Here is a 24,784-nt window from a genome sequence, read left to right as displayed (position 1 = left end):
GCCTCTTCCTTCTGCCCACAATGGTCTATTATATTGCCACAGCCTCTCTTGCCAGTCCTGTATTGTTGGTTTCTTGCCCTTGCCCCCCTTCCCACTGCCCTCCATAGTCTTTTGTGCTGCCACTGCCCTTCCTGCCTGCCCAGTGTGGTCAAATTGTTGCCTCTGCACCCTCCTACCTGCCTTCAATTTTCAGAGTTCGTGCCCCGGGCCTCTGCCTCTCAACAGTATCCTAATGAACCAACCTAATAGGCACAGTATCACACCAGAATGAAGTCATACAATGTATAATCCTGATTCATATAGCGATCTTCCACTTGATAAAATTATGTCCATTCAACCATGCCAAAATAACACAGAAAATTACAAATAATGATCCAATTCCATGTCGAGATGTCAATGGTTGAACTTTTATTCCAAAATCACGTAGCAGCCGACACGTGTTTCGCCCGCAGGGCTTTTTCAAGGCTGCAAAGATTACATAAAACAATCAGCACGATTTCCCTAGTTGTTATTCAAATATATCATAAAAATCACCTATAACTTTATTCACTTATTGACAAAAATAATATCACTTAAAAACACCCGTGTCAACAGCCATCACCATAGAAAGACAACACAGACAAGGTATACAAAAAAGAGGGGTTGTAGTTAAAAAATACCTCCTCTGAATTAGAATTGAAGCTACACCTAAAATTGTGACATAGAATGATCACACAATCACAAAAAGTTTTTTTTTTGTTCCTTTAGTATAGTGCACTGACCCTAAAATAGAGTTATACAAAATGTACTTCCAACATTAATTCTATAGGGTGAGACAATCGAATCTCACCTCCAAAGTCAATTTCTCTTTCATGTACATAACATCTCTTGCAAAGAATTGTTTTTCGTCGTTGTAATCCTGTCTCACGAATTCTGCAAAGTATTCCACATATATATATATAAAAAAAGGGGAGTATCAACCAAAGTTCCCCAACGGAAACCAACAAGAGAACGCAAGTCTAGAACCAATGAATAAACATGTATTATATATTATATAAGAAACAAATCTTACCCAATATAAACTATCAAATGCGTAATAATGGATCCAATCACCATCAGTCTAGGCTTTAAAGTTCCAAATTGTTTATCATGCCTGGGACCACATTACGTCCTCACTGTATAAAATAAGAACAAAGCACTAATCTATAAATATTTTGAATGTAACACATGGTTACCAATCAAGCATTCCTTTAAAAAAAAGGGGGAACCAACCACCCTCATCATGCCAACTAATACACCATAAAGCCAAAAAGCTTCACACTTATTTAATGGCCCCCCTAATACAAAGGCCGGCATTGTGTTCAACAGTAGAGGGAAAATTACCACAATTTGTTTCATGACGCACTGAAGTCAGAAACATAATTCTGTGACAGCGCGTCTGTTAGAAAATCGTATATCATGTATTTATCCACTCGTAATTAACCACAATAGCACTCACAATATAGATCAGTCAAAAAAGAACCAGTGCAGTAACGTCCAATCTATCAAGTAACACTCACCTGCTGTCCTGTATTCCGACAGCTTAGCCCCCTATTCTTTTCAGCGTTCGCGTCTATATATCCCGCTATAATGTTTATGAAGACGCTTGTGGGGCAGTAATCATGAAGGTAGGACTAACATTAGCTCACAATTGAACTACTACGAATTTGGCGGCCATTGTTGTGTATCCAACGGAAGCGCTCGCGTATTATTTCCACATGTTAGTTATTCAAATATTTCACCATGATTATCACTAAAAAGCAGTTTCCCAATAAACAGTCTCCTTGAGGGATTACCAGTTAAAAATCATAGTCTGGTCCCGAACGCGTTGGGGCCATACCGATCTAATTATAATCTATTTCCCCATTAATTATGGACCATGCCATTTACAAATGATAATTCCAGAGTGGTTGTTGTTCATTCTTTTTGAAATTGAACATCCCAGTTGTATCTTTATTCCCATCATAGTGTTTATACAGACCCTTATAGAGTAATAGTCACAGAGATAGTTCAATGGTTATTTAACATTAGTCCTATCGGAATCTAGCAGCCATTTCTATAGTCACAGGAAGAGCTAACAGTTTATCACAACAGTTTGATAAAATTGTTGTAAATCTATTTTTATCATTCAAGAACAATTTCCCCAAAGTTTTATTTTTCTTAAGAGATCACCAGTGTCGAATAAAACCATGATCATAAAAGTGTCCCAAAAAAATCAAACTTATTCTAATCCAATTTCATCATTGAATATGAAATATACAATTAGGTTTAAAATTCCAAAGTAGTTGAAATAATATAATCGTCCAATCAGCATACATCATATGACGGCTGCAAGAGAGACAATAACCAATGCCTTCAGCTTATCAACTACTACGTATAAAGATTCGTCCATATAGAACCATCCATTGTGAGATATGTCCATAAGACAGCCGCCTTAAATCTCTAATACGGAGCGCTAACAAGTGCACAGAAGGAGTATGTTGATGTATAAAGAACAGATTGGATTATTACCCATCACCATAAATCCATAGAAATAGAATCTATCAGAGGACAGCGAATATATTACTGAAATTCAAACATCTCTTTATCAATATTGATTCCATGTTCTACAGCCCTCAAAGTAATAATCCACTTGCTTTCCATCTGACGTAATTTGGTGGTTCTATTGCCCCCTCTCAGGTTCGGCAGCACTACTTCCAATCCATGAAAACCAATATTGACCATTTCTGTCATCTTATGCATCGTAATGAAATGAAAGGTCAGGGGATACTGGGCATTGTTGTTACGTATCGCCCTTATATTTTCCTGTATCCTCTCCTTTAATGGCCTTATGGTGCTTCCTATATACATTTTCCCACAGATGCATTTTATGCAATAAATCACAAATTTGGTATTGCAATTTATAAATGCATTCACTGTGTGAATTCTTTCTGTGTTGTATTTAAAGGTCATGGTTCTATTCATTGCAAAGCAGCAGATATTACAAGTACCACATTTGGAAAAACCTTTAAGTTTGCCAGATAGCCAAGTATTGTTAGGAGTTGCTGGATGAAATGTAAATGTAAATGTAGTGCATTTATATAGCGCTCCGCACACCCCCGAAAGGGTCTCTCAGGCGCTGTGCACATACCGCTGTGGAACCCTTCCTTTCCTTTCCCTGTGAAGTGCCCAATCCTGGGCACCCCCAAGGTGAAAGCCAGGCATCCTAGCGCTTTTGGGGCCGTTGTGGAGATTAAGCAAGCTATTGCCCAGAGTTGCAGAGTGAGATCCATGATTAGAATAGGCACCGAGGCGAGAATTATCGGGTCCGGGGAAATTGAGCCCAAGACCCGCCGAGGCGGTAATTGAACCCTGGTTCGTGCCAGACCTCTGCATCAGGGTGTGCCGCGCTAACCATTGAGCCACACTTCTCCACGAATAAAACTGGGGCATAAAGATTGTCTTAAGGTTTTGCCTCTTTCAAATGTGATATTCGGTTTAGGTCCAACTACTCCCAAAATATTTCTGTCATCTGTTAGTAACTGCCAATGTTTGTTCAGTATTTTGAACAAATCAGTGCTTATGGTGGAATATGGTGTAATAAACCTGATTCTCCTATTTGTGCATGTCTTGTTTTTCTTTCTAGTTCCTGCTAATAGATGTGTTCTATCTATCTTGTTAATCTTGTTACGTGCTCTTCTGATATCTGCATTGTTGTAACCTCTAGCCATAAATCTCTTCTCTACAGCATTGAGTTCCTCATTTAGTATACTGATATCACTACAATTTCTTTTGGTACTTATCATCTCCCCCAAAGGGATCGATCTTAGTTGTAAGGGAGGATGTGCACTATTAGCGTGCAATGTCGCATTGCATGCGGTCGCTTTTATAAATGGCACTGGTAGTAATTTGTCCTTATCGACTACAATGGTGATGTCTAGAAAATTAATCCGAGAGGTACTTTGTTCCTTTGTAAAAGTTAAATTGAAAGGATTGTCATTTATATAGATAAAAAACTCTTCCAAGGCCTCCTTTGTCCCAGCCTAAAACATTAAGATGTCAGCTATGTATCATCCTAGATACAATATATTTTCCATAAGGGCACTGGGACCCTTTCTCCAAAGGTGAATCAGTTCAAAATGGCCCATATAGAGGTTGGCAAATGAGGGCGAACATTTCGCCCCCATTGCTACACCCCTAATTTGGCGATACCATTCTCCATTATGTAAAAAAATTTTGTTGTTTAGGACCAACTCAATGAGTTCCAACAACATTACAGTATGTTCGTATAACTGTATTGGTCTGGTGTCCAGGAAATGTTGTACTGCATTTAATCCCAGATTTCCTGGAATGCTCGTATAAAGGGAACATACACCTAGGGTCACTAAATAATGACCCTCTATCCACTCCACATCAGAGATTTTGTTCAACACCTCGGATGTGTCCTTGATAAATGATGGTAAATTAACCACTAGAGGCTGTAAGAAAGTGTCAATGTATTCGGAAATCATCTCCGTGGGAGACCCAATACCAGAGATAATGGGTCTCCCTGGAGGAAAGACCCCCCCCTTGTGTATTTTGGGTAAGCAATATATACAGGGAATGGTTGGAATGTCAACGTACAAATATCTAAATTCAGTGTCTGAGATAAGACATTTATCCTTCCAATACATCAATTTATAATGTACTAATTCCTTAGTTGAATGTAAAGGATTGTTATCTAAATGGATATATGTTGTTGTATCAGACAATTGTTGGTCTATCTCAGCCATGTAGTCTGATTTATTCATTAAGACCACATTACCTCCCTCTACTGTTGGACACAATGCCGGCCTTTGTTGTAGGGGGGCCATTAAATAAGTGTGAAGTTTTTTTATCAATTACGGAATTTACGTACGCTTTATGGTGTATTAGTTGGCATGATGAGGGTGGTTGGTTCCCCTTTTTTTTAAAGGAATGCTTGATTGGTAACCATGTGTTACATTCAAAATATTTAAAGATTAGTGCTTTGTTCTTATTTTATACAGTGAGGACGTAATATGGTCCCAGGCATGATAAACAATTTGGAACTTTAAAGCCTAGACTGATGGTGATTGGATCCATTATTATGCATTTGATAGTTTATATTGGGTAAGATTTGTTTCTTATATAATATATAATACATGTTTATTCATTGGTTCTAGACTTGCGTTTTCTTGTTGGTTTCCATTGGGGAACTTTGGTTGATACTCCCCTTTTTTAATATATATATATGTGGATTACTTTGCAGAATTCGTGAGACAGGATTACAACGACGAAAACATTTTCTTTGCAAGAGATGTTATGTACATGAAAGAGAAATTGACTTTGGAGGTGAGATTCGATTGTCTCACCCTATAGAATTACTGATGGAAGTACATTTTGTATAAGTCTATTTTAGGGTCAGTGCACTATACTAAAGGAACAAAAAAAAAACCTTGTTGTGATTGGGTGATCATTCTATGTCACAATTTTCGGTGTAGCTTCAAATCTAATTCAGAGGAGGTATTTTTAATTACAACCCCTCTTTTTTGTATACCTTGTCTGTGTTGTCTTTCTATGGTGATGGCTGTTGACACGGGTGTTTTTAAAGTGATATTATTTTTGTCAATAAGGGAATAAAGTTATAGGTGATTTTTATGATATATTGGAATAACAACTAGGGAAATGTTGCTGATTGTTTTATGTAATCTTTGCAGCCTTGAAAAAGCCCTGCGGGCGAAACGCGCGTCGGCTGCTACGTGATTTTGGAATAAAAGCTCAATCATTGACAACTCGACATGGAATTGGATCATTATTTGTCATTTACTGTGGTATTTTGGCACGGTTGAATGGACATAATTCTATCAAGTTGAAGATCGCTATATGAATCAGGATTACGCATTGTATGACTTCATTCTGGTGTGCTACTGTGCATATTAGGCTGATTCAATCTTTTGGACTACAATGTAGTTACAAAGAAATTTTAATACTTCAGATGGATAAGTATTTAGCACTGTATTAGCACACAATACTATTGTTTAGATTGATACAATTGATATTCTATGGCATACATACATTTGATGATGTGCAGATCAATATAGCATATCCATCCATTTGCTTTGTGTAAACAGTATCCTAATGAACAACTAGATTGCTAACATGCTATATTTATTACAAAAGTTTGGAACGCCTGACGTCATCTTGATGTAATCAAAATTGTAATACCTAGAGCATTTCCGTTAGAAATTACATATATGAGAGGGTCTTATTTGCATCAAAATTATGGTTAGTGCTCTAAAATACTAAAATGAGGACACATTTTCTGAGTTTTCAAATAGCGACAAAGCACTTTTAAATTATTTGTTATCTTTATGTGTTTTTATCCAGTTGACCACTTGATTAAATGTTGCAATTAGGGGAGAGGATGTGGTGTTACTTCCAGAGCTGCAGACTTTGCAACTGGGGAACCAGGTTGGAGTTTCTGCTTGACATTCTGTGATTCTGGTCAAATCACTTAATCTCCCCATGTCTACAACCAAAATGAATTTGTTCTTGTGTGATGTAACCAATGCTCATGTAAAGCACTCCAATACCTGACAAGTCTGCACTATATAAAAGTGCATAAACAAAAAATTTAAAGTGTTTTGCACACTTCTGTCATTGGGCTACATGTGGGCTACATCTGGGTGATATTTGTGCTGCATTTAGGCTCTTTTGTCTCTGGTGGCCATCTTGGGAGACCTATTTGTTATGAAGTTTCCTAATTTCCTCATTTACTGCAGTCTCCTCAGTAGGAAATACTTTCAGTTTTTAACTTTGGTACCATCAAGAAGGCTTTCAGATGTGTCACACATTTGCCATAAATTCAGAATGTTAGCACTCTAGTTGCTCATTAGATCAATGTAGTAAAGCTACTGCTCACTGGGAAGTCTGCTGCTGGTATTCAAAGTGCATGTTTCAGTCTGCATGTCAGAATTTGTTTATGAAATAGAAGAGGATTTGAGAAGTCAAAATGTGCCCTTATTTTTCTTTCTACAGCAGTAATCATAACTTCTATGGCAAAATGAACCCTCTCATTTTGTTCCTTCGCAAATTAAATGCTTTAAGTGTTACCACTTTATTCCAATCAAGATGGCTTCAGGTGTGCCATACTGTTGTCATAAGTAAGACTGTTAGCGCTCTAGAACACTCTGGGACATTCTGTCATTGGGCTATACTTGGGCTACATCTGGGTGATATTTGTGCTACATTTGGGAGACTTATTTGTTATGAAGTTTCCTAATTTCCTCATTTACAACAGGCTCCTCAGTAGGAAATACTTTCAGTTTTTTACTTTGATTCCATCAAGAAGGCATTCAGATGTGTCACACATTTGCCATAAATTCAGAATGTTAGCACTCTAGTTGCTCATTAGATAAGTGTAGTAAAGCTACTGCTCACCAGGGAAGTCTGCTGCTGGTATTGAAAGTGCATGTTTCAGTCTGCATGTCAGAATGTTTTAATGAAATAGAAGAGGATTTGAGAAGTCACTCAAAATGTGCTCTAATTTTTCTTTCTGCAGCACTAACCATGCTTTCTATGGCAAAATTAACCCTCACATTTTGTTCCTTTTTAAATTAAATGTTTTAAGAGTTACTACTTTATTCCAATCAAGATGGCTTCAGGTGTGCAATGCGTTTGTCATAAGTAGGACTGTTAGCGCTCTAGTTTTTCTTTAGAACACTCTGGGAAGCTGCAGTAGAACACAAAGGAATCAACTGACAGTCTCTGCCCTAGTTGGATGTACATGTTTTACTGAGAATGTCAGACTTCATTCTCACATGATTGAGAAAGAAAATGTGAATTTACAGAAAATATGCTCTCAGTTTAGCTTATAGATCACCTTCCAAACATCTGTGGGAAAAGCATGAGAAAATAGTTTTCTCTCAAACATTATTCATGATATCCCAGCAGAAGGCTTTTTCTCATGGTAAAATCACCTTAGAACACACAATTCCTAAAATGAGTATGGTACCATCAACAAATGATTTATAATGTAACTAAAGTCTTAAAACCTTCTACTAACTGAAATGCTTCTTTATGAGGTGCTATCATGTATATTGGTCCCAAGATGGCTGCCAACACTTCTTGGATGAAGTGCTGACGGTCAATCAGATCTCACGATGAGATGTGTGGTTAGGCTCCGCCCAGATATATATGTGATTTTACTTTTCTCAGGAACTACTGAACGGATTTACACCATTTAACCAAAAGGCATGACTCTGAACCAAGGGCTACCTTTTTGCCAAATTTGGTGTATTTCCATTAAGCAGTTCGGGCTGTAGCTGCGATTAAAGGTTCCTATGGAAAATTGCATGGGGAAAACACGTTTTGGGACCCTCCCTTTTTCTCAGCCCCTACTTGACGAAACACCCTGAGACTTTTAGGATAGGAGCAGACCGGAGCGCCCCACCAGTTTTGAAAATTTCGCGAAGATTCGTCAAATGTGGCGCCAAAGTTATTCCAAATAGAATGTTGTGGATTTCCTATGGATAATAGTTCCTAACTATAACTACCTACTGGTGACCACCAGTAGGTAATACATATATATATATTCACTGAAAAAAACACAGCTTACAGGAACATTATAGTTAGGCTGACATTTCACACATACTAAACCAGAGAAATTCAGCCGTTGAGCTAACTATAACTCGCTCCGCCGCAATGCACTGCTGATGACGTCACATATTACATCACTTATGACATGGTCAGCGACATCACTGATAACATCTCTGATGACATCATCTAGTGACTGAGTGTTTCTAAAAAGTTTAAGAATATATATATATATATATATATATATATATTCACTGAAAAAACCATAGGTTTCACACATGTTATAGTTAGCGGAAATTTTACTGATAAAAAACCTGTGAAATTGCCCCGTTATAGTTAGTGCTGGCAACTATAACTCACGCGACCGCAATCCTCTACTGATGCTAATACTGTATTTAGACACTTATTTGCCCATGTCTTCTTCCATACATTTTTAGCTATACATATATTACAAATATTTTTTTTTCATAAAGACACATATGTCATCAGCAGAAGATTGCGGTCGCGTGAGTTATAGTTGCCAGCACTAACTATAACGGGGCAATTTCACAGGTTTTTTATCAGTAAAATTTCCGCTAACTATAACATGTGTGAAACCTATGGTTTTTTCAGTGAATTTGCAAGGTTTTTTAAATGCTAATTCCTAACTATAACGTGTGTGAAACCTATGGTTTTTTCGGTGAATTTGTACGGTTTTTTAAATGCTAAGTTACTTTACGCCATTCGAGGCGTGCGCGCCCACTTAACGCAGTTCGTTCCGTGCACGGTTTTTATCAACTTTAATAAGCCCTGTACATTTGGTGGCCTTCGGCCACCAAAAGCACAGGGGGTGAGGTCAATGTGGATAGTGTTTTTTTTATTTCGATTTTATAATTTCATGTTGCCAAAATTACGTTTTTTTTCTCTATTAATAAGCCCTGCACATTTGGTGGCCTGCGGCCACCAAAAGCACAGCGGGTGGGGTAAGTGTGGATAGTGTTTTTTTTATTTTTATTTTTTTACCGTAAGCGTACGGTAAGCGTACGGTAAGCGTACGGTAAGCGTACGGTAAGCGTACCCCGCGAAATTGCCGAAAAAAAAATAAAACCGTTTTTGCTCTTGGGGGATGTTTGGGGACTCCCTCAACATGACTATGTGGGAGGGAGTTGTCAAAACAGCCCCGTAACATGTTTTTGGCCATCATGTTTGATAAACAACACTCAGTGCGAGAGACAAAATGGCGGACGCCGCTTCCTGGTTTCGGCCGATTCGAATGTTTACTAAGATCTAAGAGCCAATCAGAATCGCGCTCGCGCACGCCACCGTACGCTTACGGTAAGCGTACGGTAAGCGTACGGTAAGCGTACCGTAAGCGGGCTCAGATATATATATTGATTTAAAGGCTATTTTCTCAGAATCTACTGAACAGATTTACACCAAACCTACAAAAGGCACTTCCTTGACCTAGGGACTACCACTCTGCCAAATTTCTAGTAATTCTGTTCAGCCGTTCGGGCTGTAGCTCGTTCTAAAGGTCCTATGGAAAAATGCATGGGAAAAACGCGTTTTGGGACCCCCCTTTTATCTCAGCCCCCGCTTGACGAATCCCCCCGATACTTTCAGGGTAGGAGCGGAGCGGAGCGCCCCACCTATTTTGAGAAATTTGCGAGGATTCGTCGACCGGCGCGAAAGTTATTCAAAATAGAATGTTGAGGTTTTCCTATGGAAAAGGGGTCCTAACTATAACTACCTACTGGCAACCGCCAGTAGGTAATATATATATATATATATATATATATATATATATATTCACTGAAAAACCATAGGTTTCACACATGTTATAGTTAGCTGGACATTTCACTCGTACAAAACCAATGAAAGTCCCCGTTATAGTTAGTGCAGGCAACTATAACTCACGCGACCGCAATCCACTGCTGATGACGTCAGATATTACATCACTGTATTTAGACACTTATTTATCCATTTTTTCTTCCATTAATCTTTAGCTATACATACATTACAAATATTTATTTTACAGAAAGACACATATGTCATCAGTGATGTAATATCTGACGTCATCAGCAGTGGATTGCGGTCGCGTGAGTTATAGTTGCCTGCACTAACTATAACGGGGGAATTTCAGTGGTTTTGTACGAGTGAAATGTCCAGCTAACTATAACATGTGTGAAACCTATGGTTTTTTAAGTGAATTTGCAAGGTTTTTTAAATGCTAATTCTTAACTATAACGTGTGTGAAACCTATGGTTTTTTCATTGAATTTCAAAGGTTTTTTAAATGCTAATTTATGTATGTATTTTTTTTTTTTAAATGGGATTTTCACCGTGCGCGCACTGTGCGCGCAAGGTGCGCGCACCTCACGAATTTTTTGATAGAAAATTAAAATGTTTTTTTTCACCCTTCGGGGTCCTTCAGGGACCTTCTGACAAAGGCTAGGGGGTCAGAAACTCTTTACCCTGCCCCCTTCTCACGTTCTTATATGTTTTATTTTATTTTTAGGGTTTTTCGCTGTGCGCACGCTGTGCGCGCACCCCGCGATTTTTTGAAAAAAAAAAAAAATCTTTTTTTGGCTCTTGGGGGTCCTTCAGGGACCCCCTGACAAAGGCTAGGGGGTCAGGGACTGTCCACCCTGCCCCCTTTTCACGTTCTCCACCTTTGTTTTTCACTGCCTCAGACTGCGAGAGACAAAATGGCGGCCGACACTTCCTGATTTCAACCGATTCGAATGTTTACTGACATCTAACAACCAATCAGAATTACGCTCGCGCACGGCAGTGTGCGCGCATCGTGCGCGCACGGTCCGCGCGTATAGATATTTATATGGTTTTAAATGCTATTTTCTCAGGAAATACTGAACAGATTTACACGAGACCTGCAAAAGGCACTTCCTTGACCTGAGGACTACCTATCTGCCAAATTTCAAGTAATTCTGTTCAGCCGTTCGGGCTGTACCTTCGACTAAAGGTCCTATGGAAAAATGCATGGGGAAAACGCGTTTTGGGACCCCCTTTTTTCTCGGCCCCCACTTGACGAATCACCCCGAGACTATCATGGTAGGAGCTGAACAGAGCGCCCCATTAGTTTTGAAAATTTCGCGAGGATTCGTCAACCGGCGCCAAAGTTATTCAAAATAGAATTTTGAGATTTCCTATGGAAACACGGTCCTAACTATAACTATCTACTGGCGACCGCCAGTAGATAATATATATATATATATATATATATATATATATATAGCAAGGTGTATTCGAAGAATGAGTGGGTGTATGAGTGTCTGTATGGATGATTTAGTGGGTGCGTGACTGGCTGTATACACGTCTTAGTGAATGTATGGGTGAGTGAATTATCTGTGTGAATGTGTGTATCAGTCTGTCAGTTGGTGAGCAAGTGGCTGCATGGGTTATTGATTAGTTTGTCTAAGTACCTGTTTGGGTGCCTGAGTGTCTGTGGGGGTGGGTGAGGGGGTGTGTGACTCCCTGCATGGATGTAGGAGTGGGTGAATCCCTGGGTGTATGGGTTCATGAGTGCATCTGCATGGGTCTGTATGGGTGAGTGAGCGTGCGTGCGTATAGCTGTGTTGGTGAGTGAACGAATGTCTCAGTGGTATATGGGAGAGTAAATGCACATGTGGAAGGCAATATATTATAGAGGGTGGTTTATCAGGGTACTAGCACTCCTAAGGGAAATACACCCTATCTAGGTGCCACGTATGTATGGTGAGGTGCTTGCAAGGTGCCTGGGCTACCAAATCAAATACAAGATTCCCGACCACACGCTCAGAGACATAAGATAGTCAGTCAATAATGACAATTGTGTCTGTTTCTTTTATTCTTCTTATAATCGTAGATCCATCATTCTCAGTCAACACGTGTTTCATCGCTTATCGTGCATCACATCCCACGACTTCTTCAGGGCTCTAAGTATAGGACGTTGTGCTTTGCTTCCGGTGTAAATTCCGACCCGTGGGCTATCAGTATTGCTTCTTCTTTATTGTAAAAACAATCATTGTCTACGTGTTCCCTAATATTGCATAAGCGAGTAAGCCAAATTCTAGTCAGGAACAACTAAAGGAAATTCTTTGTGCGCTCCCTCAATTCGGAAGTCACTTGTCTTCTAAATATCGTTTTCATGCTGTTTGTGGAAGCAAGTATGCTCCCCGTTTTCTCTCGCTTCTGCAAACTGCATGAAAACTATTCAGACAAAGTTAGTATATATAGAAGACAAGCTATGTTTAAAGCCCCAGGGCTGTGTGGGGGGCTTGAGCCCCCTCACAATATTTTTTTAAACAGCACCAGGGAGGTGGTGGTCTCTGGGGCTGCAGGGGGTGTGCGTGGCCCCACTGCATTTAATAACTATAGCCCTGGGAAAGTGACGGTCCCCGGGGCTGCATGGGGGTGCAGAAGTCCCGCCATGCATTTTGAAAAAATAAAGCCCTGGGGAGGTGGCAGTCCCTGAGGCTGTGGGAGGCTGCATGCCCCCCACATTTATTGACTATCACCCCGGGGAGGAGGCGGTCCCCGGGGCTGCAGTGGACCCCACATCAAAATTTGCCATTGCCCCCGGGACCTGGCCCACACAGGGGCTTAAAAGAGACGAAGCGCAGGAGACCGGGCTTTGTTTTTTTAAATTTTGTTACAAATTTTCAGTGATATTTGCGCACTCAGCGCGAATCCTGCTGAAATGGGTTTTTAATGTTTGTTTTTGGCCAGGACCCCCTGAGCAGGCCTAGGGGGGGTCAAGGGGTTTCTACCCTGACCCCATTTCTTCTTTTTATTTGTTTTTTTTTACCTCTTTTTCTTGTGACTCGGTCTAACCGAGTCACAAGATGGCTGCCAACACTTCCTGGTTTGAAATGTTGGCAGCCAATCAGATTGCAGGCACAAGATTGGGAGGGTTTGCGGATCCTTTGCGTCCCTAGATATACAATCAGCAATTCGGGCTGTAGCTGTGTCTAAAGATTCCTATGGAAATTTAGATGGAAAAAACAAGCTTTGGGACCCCCCCTTTTTGTTGGCCCCCACTTGATGACTCACCCCGGAACACAGCAACTGACCTGCCCGCCCCATTCATTTTGAAAATTTCGTGAAGATTTGTCAAATGGTGCCAAAAGTATTGGCAAATCAGAAAATGCTTGTCCTATGGAAACGGTCCTAACTATCACTACCTACTGATGTCCGCCAGTAGCCAATTAATATTATATAAGCGTACCGTAAGCGGGCTCAGATATATATATTGATTTAAAGGCTATTTTCTCAGAATCTACTGAACAGATTTACACCAAACCTACAAAAGGCACTTCCTTGACCTAGGGACTACCTCTCTGCCAAATTTTGAGTAATTCTGTTCAGCCGTTCGGGCTGTAGCTCGTTCTAAAGGTCCTATGGAAAAATGCATGGGAAAAACGCGTTTTGGGACCCCCCTTTTATCTCAGCCCCCGCTTGACGGATCCCCCCGAGACTTTCAGGGTAGGAGCGGAGCGTAGCGCCCCACCTATTTTGAGAAATTCGCGAGGATTCGTCGACCGGCGCCAAAGTTATTCAAAATAGAATGTTGAGGTTTTCCTATAGAAACGTGGTCCTAACTATGGTTACTATGGTTTTTACGAGTAAAATGTCCAGCTAACTATAACATGTGTGAAACCTATGGTTTTTTCAGTGAATATATATATATATATTCACTGAAAAAACCATGGGTTTCACACACGTTATAGTTAGGAATTAGCATTTAAAAAACCTTAGAAATTCAGTGAAAAAACCATAGGTTTCACACACGTTATAGTTAGGAATTAGCATTTAAAAAACCTTAGAAATTCAGTGAAAAAACCATAGGTTTCACACATGTTATAGTTAGCTGGACATTTTACTCGTAAAAAACCAATGAAATTGCCCCGTTATAGTTAGTTCAGCTAACTATAACTCGCGCGCCCGCAATGCACTGCTGATGACGTCACATATTACATCACTCATGATATGGTCAGTGACATCACTCATGACATCACTGATGACATCTCAAATGACATCACTGATGACATCACTGATGACATCATCCAGTGAATGTGTGTTTTTCTGAAAATTAAATATGTTTTATATATGTATATCTCAAGGTCGCTGGAAGAATAAATGGGTATATAAGTGTCTAAATGGATGATTTGTTTTTGAAAAATTGATTGTGTAACTGACTGATTAAGTGTATCATAGTGAATACGTGGCTTAGTGAATAATGTTTAAATATGTATATATCTGTATCAGTCTCTCACTTTGTGTATAAGTGGCTGCATGGGTTGGTGAGTAGCTACATGGGTGTCTATATAGGTTATTAGTTGGTTTTTTGAGTATCAGACTGAGTGTCTGCATGGTTCGGTGGGGGGTATTACGTAGTGCATAGGTGCATGAATGAGTGGCTCACTGTTTGTATGTGTTGAAGACAGCATGTGTGCAGGACTGTATGGGTGGATGAGTGTGTGCATGGGTGTGTTAGTGAGTGAATGACTGTCTCAATAGTGTCTTTATGAGTAACTACATATGTTTTAAACTAGTATATGTGACTATTGGTGTATATATGCGAGTATATGTGAGAGTGAGAGATTGAAAGAGTTCTTGTATGAATAAGTATGTGTTTCTATAAGTGATTGTTTAAAAGACTAAGTATGTGTAAGTTTCAGTGGAAGTAAGTGTGGTGGTGTGTGTATAACTGTATATGCAAGTAAATGTATGTTTGATTCTTTATTAGCATGAGTGACTATGTGTGTGAGTAACTCTATGGATGAGTGGCATTGTGTAACAGGATGTATAGGTGTATGAGTACATATGATGAGTGAGTACATGTTTGAGTGACTGTATAGGACTGTTGGTGAATGAGTGGATGTGTATGTGGATCTTAGAATTACTGAAGAGGTTGTTGTAACTGGTATTGGTATGTCCATTGTTTTGAACATTGTAGTTTCTATTTTTTAATGTGTGTGTCAAAGGTTATATTAGGGTGAGAGGAGGTCTGCCACTCTTTCACAAGGATGATGTCATCAGTGATGTCATCAGTGATGTAATTTGAGATGTCATCAGTGATGTCATGAGTGATGTCACTGACCATATCATGAGTGATGTAATATGTGACGTCATCAGCAGTGCATTGCGGGCGCGCGAGTTATAGTTAGCTGAACTAACTATAACGGGGCAATTTCATTGGTTTTTTACGAGTAAAATGTCCAGCTAACTATAACATGTGTGAAACCTATGGTTTTTTCACTGAATTTCTAAGGTTTTTTAAATGCTAATTCCTAACTATAACGTGTGTGAAACCCATGGTTTTTTCAGTGGATTTGCAAGGTTTTTTAAATGCTAATTCCTAACTATAACGTGTGTGAAACCCATGGTTTTTTCAGTGAATTTGCAAGGTTTTTTAAATGCTAATTTTTTTTTGTTTTCTTCATTTTTTTCAAACATATTTTTAATTTAATTTTCTTTCCTTTTTTAAAGACTATGCTTAAATTTTTAAAATCCTTAAATATTTTTTTTAAATATATTTTTTAAAATAAACATGTAAAATTTATTTCCAGTTCTTTTTTTAAAAAAAATTTTTTTTTTATAGTACGCGTACCGTAAGCTCACGGTAAGCGTACGGTTTACGCAACGTCCGTAATCTATCTACGCTGCTTGCGTATAGTTACGCACTTTGCGTAGCCGCGCGTACTGCGCGTGGGACGCGTGCGCGCTTACGCCACACGCGCACGTTACGCGGAAGTGCCGGGGAGTGACTGTTATGCGCATGCGCGCAAGCGCGTGTCTTTTTTACGCGCATGCGCACTTTTGCCGTAAGCGTACCGTAAGCGTACCGTAAGCGTACGGTAGGTCATGTGATCATGAAACACAACTTTTGAGTGGTTGAAACTACTTTCAGTTCTAGAACTCTCCTACACCACACCCATTCCCCTCATTTCTGCTTGTGATCCCTTGGGAGAAGGAGCTGGTTTGTCTTTGGGATACGATGGCAGAACAGCAGAGCTCTTCTGAGAGTGAGGCTAGCACCAGCAGCACTGTCTTGAGGCAGAGATCGAGGAAACAAAAGCCTTCTTATGTTTGGGATTATTTTACTTTTCCAGAAGGCCAGCAAAAGGTGAATGCACCCTTAGTTACTTGCTGTCTGTGTAAGCGTGTACTTTCTAGAGGTAATCCTGACAGGAAGTATTCCTTTGGGAATCACACCATGAAGAGGCACCTCCAGGATGTACACGGAAGGACACATGGTCATCTTTTTGGAGGTAACTCTTCAGAAAGACGAGCCAGTACATCCACAGCAGCTCAGCCTGGACCATCATCTGCAGGGCTTACTCCTTCTTCTGCAGGTCAGGTGAGCCCTTCATCTGTGGGGGGAGAATCTCCTTTTGCTGGCCCTCTGGAAATGAACCTTCGATTTCGGAAGGTTGATATTCATTGCACATTTTGTAAAGGTCTAATTTGTTATAGGGAGACCAGTGTTTCCCTAGTGAACAACAAAATAGATCAGCACATTTGTAGCTTTGAATAATTTTCCCATGCTTCCTTTCCTCTGTCCCTGCATGAACACAACGGTTCTTTTAAGAGCCAACCTTATCTTTCATCTTTTTTTTACATATGTTTTTAAAAACTTTTTTTTATTTTTTTTTACCGTACGCGTACGGTGCGCGTACCTTTTTTTTATTTTTAAAAAAAAACACTAAAAATCATTTATCACATTACATTGTCCTTGAGAGACTACAATTATTATTATTGACTTACCATACTCACTGAAAAAATATTTATGCATTTCTTTTTTTTAAAAATAGTTTTAAAAATGTTTGTAGTTTTCGAAAATTTTCTATATCTATCTGGAAAAAAAGAAAAAAGTATTAATATTTTTTAAACATTTTATAATACAGTACACATATTTACATTTTTTACCAAAAAATATTTTTGCCTTATTTTTGCTGTTTTCAGAATATATTGCATTTCACTATAAATTGTGAAAGCAATTGCATTCATCATTTTACAGCGGGCAAAAAAAAATACCAATCACAAAGATTGTATTAAAAAAGCCCTGATTCTTTTTTTACTTAAACTTTACATTATAGAAATGCATAATATTGTAAAAAAATATCATCTAATACCAATACTTATTTCTTTAAAATACCGTCTGATATGTTTGTTTCAGAAGTATAATCACAATATTATATCTCAAATAACTCCAAAATACATCTGATTTCATTTCCTTTAGGCCAAATAGTAATTTTTTTTTTTTTTTTGGAATAAATTTCCAACGGAAATCCATTAAAATTCTAAAGTTTAATTTGTCCAGATCTCACCGATTCTCTGTAACATTTTGGTTCACGAAAATTTTTTGAATAATTTATTTAGTCCACAATAGAATTGGTTACTTTTCCACATGGCCAAATAGTAATTTTTTAAATCATTTTTGAAAAAATTTCCAATGGCAGTCCAATAACATTCCAAAATTTAAATTGTGCAGATGTTACCGATTATCTCTAAATTTTTGGTTTTTGAAAGTTTCATTAAAAATTAAAAAAGTCCACATTACAATTCGTTATCTTTCCATTAGGCCAAATGATAATTTTAAAAATATTTTTTTTACAAAATTGCAATGGTAATCCAGTAAAATGGTAAAATTATTTTGTCCAGATCTTGCCAAGTCTCTCTAAAATTTAGGTTTCAGGAAGATTAGATAGGAATTTGCTAAATCAAAAGGCAAACGTTGTTTGAAAATCAATTGGGAATCATTACACAGTGTCCAGCCTTTTTCACATTTTAGATAAACTGTGTAATGTCCAGAAGTAACAGTAGGTCCATCATGGAAAATTATTGCAACAGTTACAAAAGTTTTTCCTGAAATTGATAATTGCTGTCCTGTAAACTTCTTTATTAAAGTATCCAATTTTGAACCATCAGCTCTACATCGTTGCATCATTAAAATTACATACTGTCCGTATTCCCTTAAAATTAATGTTGAAAACATGTCAGAATTACACTCACCACATTTCATGCTATGATTAGCATCTTTAACTAATTTTGCAAAAGTGACTGTTTTACTCTCTGGCAATGTCAAATAAATAAACCTTTCATTATCAACAATAGAGCCACTTATATTATAACAATTATCACAACTATGTTCCCATTTATAAGAGAGACCAAAAAAAATGTCAATGGGAACTCCTTCTTCTTCCACTACCTGAAGAAAATACATCAAAAATTCATGTGCATCTTGCTGTTCATTTTGAGAAAACTGTGTTCGTCCTGAACATACATCTAAAAGTTTTCTAATGTCAGTAGCACTTTCTATTTGAGTTTTATCTTTACTCAGCTTTTGAAAAAGGAGACTCAGCTCTGAACAGAATCTTTTTCCCTGATTTACTATTATCTGCTCTTGCAAACTTTCCAGATAAAATGCAACATTCAGCACTACATTTGCGTAGCAGTTGACACCAGAGCTATTTTCAAAATGACATCCTACAACCTGTTCTTCATTTTCCTTTTTCTTTTTGCTTGCAATTACATCACTCCTCTTTTTTTTCCTCTTCTCTACATCTTCATTACAGATATTCTCATTTTTTCTTTTACGAGAAACTACACGTTTCTCCAACACAGGATACTGACCTAAATGAGGAGCATAGCTTCTTCTTAATCTATTATACTCCTTTACACAATTTGTATCAGCACTAACTTTTGATTCTTCAAAGTCTATCATGAATAAACCTGATAATGTTTTCACTCGTGACAAAGCAACATATGCCATACCTTCTTTGAACACAGTTGAACCAATGTTTACAAATGCACAATCTACAGTCAATCCTTGAGACTTGTGAATAGTTACAGCATATGCTAGAGAAAACGGAAACTGCTTCCTACGTACATATAAGTCTTTCACAAGCATAAAACGAACTGTACAACGACAAATATCTTTAACTTCATCTATCTGATCAAATTTTATTTTTAAACATTCAATTCCTTCTTTTTTCTGATAATTAATAAAACCCACAACTCTTCCCATCGCTCCATTCACTAAGCCTTTCTCAACATCCAAATTTCTCCTTAAAAACACTCTACAGTTCATGCAAACATATAGATTTTTTTCTAATCCTGCTGTTTTGGAGATGTTCTTCTCTAGTGAGTCCAATTTATTTTTCAGTTTGCCTGTTACTGTGACAGTAATTCTTCCATCCTCAATTTTGTCCACTGCTTCCAATTTCCTGATCTCTTCCTTTTCCAATTTCAAAAGCTCCTCATTGAATATTGAGCATTCACGTAGAGTTGGCATTAAGCAGATGACACTTTTGTTTTCTGCAATATTCTTGTATATTTTCTCTGCAACTATTTCTTCCTTTGGAAATAAATTTTGTAGCAGCCGACTCTGTAATGCTTTTTTGCCAACTTCTGTGAGTAGTCCAATTCTGATATCTTTCAGAATACTTCCATATTCTTCATCGTTTGCTTGCCTCATATTAGTTGTAAGTTCCTTGTACTCAAAGAAGGACCAAATATTTGTATTTCCAATGCTTCCCAATGACTTCTTCGTGTCTTCATGTGTCACAGTATTAAACACTGGTTGTCCTTTAACTGGAGTAAGTTGCAAAAGATCTCCAAAAACTATGACGTGTTTTCCACCAAATAACACGTCATAGTCTGTCTTCAAAATTTGTTGCATTCTTAAATGCACAAAGGCAAGCATTAAGTTTGATACCATGCTCACCTCATCAATAATGAGAACTTGCATCTTCTTCAATACTCGTGAAACTTCCAAGGATGCTTCTCCAGTTAGCTTGTTGAATTGTATTTTGTTCTCATGCTCCACTGGTAACATTAGCAAACGATGTAAGGTGATTCCTTTTATGTTATATGCTGCTAACCCAGTTGGAGCAGTAACCACACAAGACAAAGTAGAATCCGTTTTTTGCTTTAGGTAGCTTCTGATGACTTTAATTAGGAAACTTTTTCCAGTGCCAGCTTGTCCGCTTACATACATCCTGATTGGATGAAATGATGTGCATGAGCACTCTTTTTTTACATGTAGAAATCCGTGATCAATTTTGTTTTTGATCTCTTCATAAATTTGTTGCTGCTCTTGATTCAGTTGTCTTTCCAAATTTTCTAAGTCTATAAATTCTTCTTGAGCTTGATTCATAGCCGTTTCCACTTCATTCATGGCTATTGATGCTTCATTTTCAACGATTGGTGTCCTAGGGGATCTTGACTGTGTGTTCCTGAACTTTGGCTGTCCTGAGAACTGTCTCTAGCTATTTCTGCTGCAATTGTAGTTTCCTGTTCAATTTCTTCATTTAACATTTGCAGATAAGTTGTGAATGTATTGCATTGTATGCTGTCTTTGCAAGCATTAAATGAATCCTCATAGCTTTGAAATTCTCCCAGTAGTTCATCCTCTGTACGCCATGGTTTAAACAACTGTAAAAGAGCCAAGTAGTAAAATTCTTTCTTGTCGGTAGTGTCGCAACTCAGCTTCCGGTGATTTATCAAACTTCCTTTGGTTTGCTTCACCAAACATCCTTCTTCACCAACAACTTTATATTTTCCATTATTAATGTCTTCTGCAGCTTTCCGTGAATAAATGTAGTTCTGCAACACTTCATAGATACACATGTTCTCCAGATGATGACTTCTCTTGGGATAATATGTGTCCAACATATTTGTTTTCAATATATCTGTACTTTCTGGGTCATTCTCGGCCAAATATTCAATTTCTCCAACAGATTTCAGTACCCGATTTCTCATTGCTGCAAGGCCTAAACTTGCCCAAATTATTCTTCTTGACTTCGAGTAGAGACTTGCAGAAGATAACCTATCTGAACATTCGTAGGATCTAATTTCTCGATGCGATAACATCTTCAAACTGAAACTGTACAGCTTCTTACTGACAGTCTTCTCGTGAGAAATCTCTTCCCACATTTCCTTCAATTCTGTTTTTTCTGATTTCGTAATGTAAGACGTTACATATCGTGCAACAGCAATGGAATTGTCAGCTACATACTGTATATCCATGTTAGCGTTCCACATGGATAAAATGACTGGGTTGTAGTCATTTATATTTTTTGATTCTTCTTTTCTTTTAAGGTTGTAGGTATTCTTAGGTGATTTTCTTGTGATAGTATGTCTCACAGCTGACATAAAACTGTTTACTCTTCCATTTGAAAGAACAGGTCTAGGAAATCCAAATCGACATTTTGGTGCCAATTCCGATCCGGTAAAAACCGGGTACGAACCGTCGGACGGAGCCTTTTCTCCGTCCGACTCGTACCCGGTGCGAAATCCATCCGAAAATGCAAGTACGATTCATACGGAAACACCATTTCCGTACGATTCGAACAAAACACCGACCGAACAGAAACTAAACACAATTCCGATCCTGAAAGGAGCCGACGTGACGTCGGTACGCATCCAGCCTACGTTTCACGAACCAGGAAGTACGATTCGAACCGACGTCATCCCGCACGGAAAATATTTACCGGCTGCCAAAAACTGCCGGGAAATCAGGACGACACACGCAAGGAGCAGCTGGACGCGACGAACAGACATGGACCCGAACCTACGTGCCATCCCTGCCCTCCTAGCAGTCCACCTGGCGTACAGGAACCGACGCAGACGCCGCAGAAGGTCAGCACAACAACCAGGGGCAAAGGGGGGGGCAGGGGCAGGACACACAACACCAACACATGGTACCAAATCACACATGGCCTGGACATACCTGACCATCAGGGCCTGGTCACTTCCAGGGGGTGGGGGCAAGGCCAGCAACGCAAGCGTCCGCCACAACGGAAGTGGATGGTCACGCGAACCGGTACGTACCCTACCCAGGCCGCAAGAGCGTGGGTACGGAACGTACCACGCGTCCCCCTACGTCACTCCAACAATAGCGGTACGGCCCGTACCCACGTCAGAAAGGCCTTGGTACAGCTCGTACCAGCATTGCTGGGGTCATGTAGGGGTACGCGTGGTACGACCCGTAGCCACGCCCCCAAGGCCTGTGTACGGTGCGGACCCCACGGCCCGCAACAATGGTGGGACGCACCGTACCCACACACCAAAGGCATGGGTACGGCCCGTACCCAGGCACGCAGAGCGTGGGCAGGGGTATGTACGGACCGTACCCCCACCCGTGGAAGTACGGCCCGTACCCCCACCCGTGCATGTACGCCCCGAACCCCCACTCGTGTATGTACGCCCCGAACCCCCACCCGTGTATGTACGCCCCGAACCGCCACCCGTGTATGTACGCCCCCGAACCCCCCCCAGCCGTGTATGTACGCACCAAACCCCCACCCGTGTATGTACGCACCTAACACCCACCCCAGCCGTGTATGTACGCACCGAACCACCACCCGTGTATGTACGGACCGAACCCCCACCCCAGCAGAGTATGTACGCCCCGAACCCCCACCCGTGTATGTACGGACCGAACCCCCACCCCAGCCGTGTATGTACGCACCAAACCACCACCCGTGTATGTACGCACCAAACCACCACCCCAGCCGTGTATGTACGCACCAAACCACCACCCGTGTATGTACGCACCAAACGCCCACCCGTGTATGTACGCACCAAACCACCACACCAGCCGTGTATGTACGCACCAAACCCCCACCCCAGCCGTGTATGTACGCACCGAACCACCACCCGTGTATGTACGCACCGAACCCCCCCCCAGCCGTGTATGTACGCACCGAACCACCAGCCGTGTATGTACGCACCAAACCCCCACCCGTGTATGTACGCACCTAACACCCACCCCAGCCGTGTATGTACGCACCGAACCACCACCCGTGTATGTACGGACCGAACCCCCACCCCAGCAGAGTATGTACGCCCCGAACCCCCACCCGTGTATGTACGGACCGAACCCCCACCCCAGCCGTGTATGTACGCACCAAACCCCCACCCGTGTATGTACGCCCCGAACCCCCACCCGTGTATGTACGCCCCGAACCGCCACCCGTGTATGTACGCACCCAAGCGCCACCCGTGTATGTACGCCCCGAACCCCCACCCCACCCTGGTATGTACGCCCCGAACCCCCACCCGTGTATGTACGCACCCAAGCGCCACCCGTGCATGTACGCCCCGAACCCCCACCCCACCCTGGTATGTACGCCCCGAACCCCCAGCCGTGTATGTACGCACCAAACCCCCACCCGTGTATGTACGCACCAAACCACCACACCAGCCGTGTATGTACGCACCAAACCCCCACCCCAGCCGTGTATGTACGCACCGAACCACCACCCGTGTATGTACGCACCGAACCCCCACCCCAGCAGAGTATGTACGCCCCGAACCCCCACCCGTGTATGTACGGACCGAACCCCCACCCGTGTATGTACGGACCGAACCCCCACCCCAGCCGTGTATGTACGCACCAAACCACCACCCGTGTATGTACGCACCGAACCCCCACCCCAGCAGAGTATGTACGCCCCGAACCCCCACCCGTGTATGTACGGACCGAACCCCCACCCGTGTATGTACGGACCGAACCCCCACCCCAGCCGTGTATGTACGCACCAAACCACCACCCGTGTATGTACGCCCCCTAACCCCCCCCAGCCGTGTATGTACGCACCGAACCACCAGCCGTGTATGTACGCACCAAACCCCCACCCGTGTATGTACGCACCTAACACCCACCCCAGCAGAGTATGTACGCCCCGAACCCCCACCCGTGTATGTACGGACCGAACCCCCACCCGTGTATGTACGCACCAAACCCCCACCCCAGCCGTGTATGTACGCACCGAACCACCAGCCGTGTATGTACGCACCAAACACCCACCCGTGTATGTACGCCCCCGAACCCCCCCCCAGCCGTGTATGTACGCACCGAACCACCAGCCGTGTATGTACGCACCTAACACCCACCCCAGCCGTGTATGTACGCACCGAACCACCACCCGTGTATGTACGCACCGAACCACCACCCGTGTATGTACGCCCCCGAACCCCCCCCAGCCGTGTATGTACGCACCAAACCCCCACCCGTGTATGTACGCACCTAACACCCACCCCAGCCGTGTATGTACGCACCGAACCACCACCCGTGTATGTACGGACCGAACCCCCACCCCAGCAGAGTATGTACGCCCCGAACCCCCACCCGTGTATGTACGGACCGAACCCCCACCCCAGCCGTGTATGTACGCACCAAACCACCACCCGTGTATGTACGC

The sequence above is a fragment of the Triturus cristatus genome, chromosome 12 (assembly GCF_964204655.1).
Source record: "Triturus cristatus chromosome 12, aTriCri1.1, whole genome shotgun sequence".
In the NCBI taxonomy this organism is placed as follows: Eukaryota; Metazoa; Chordata; class Amphibia; order Caudata; family Salamandridae; genus Triturus; species Triturus cristatus.
The sequence above is the reverse complement of the archived record's forward strand: the minus strand, read 5'-3'. Positions refer to the sequence as shown.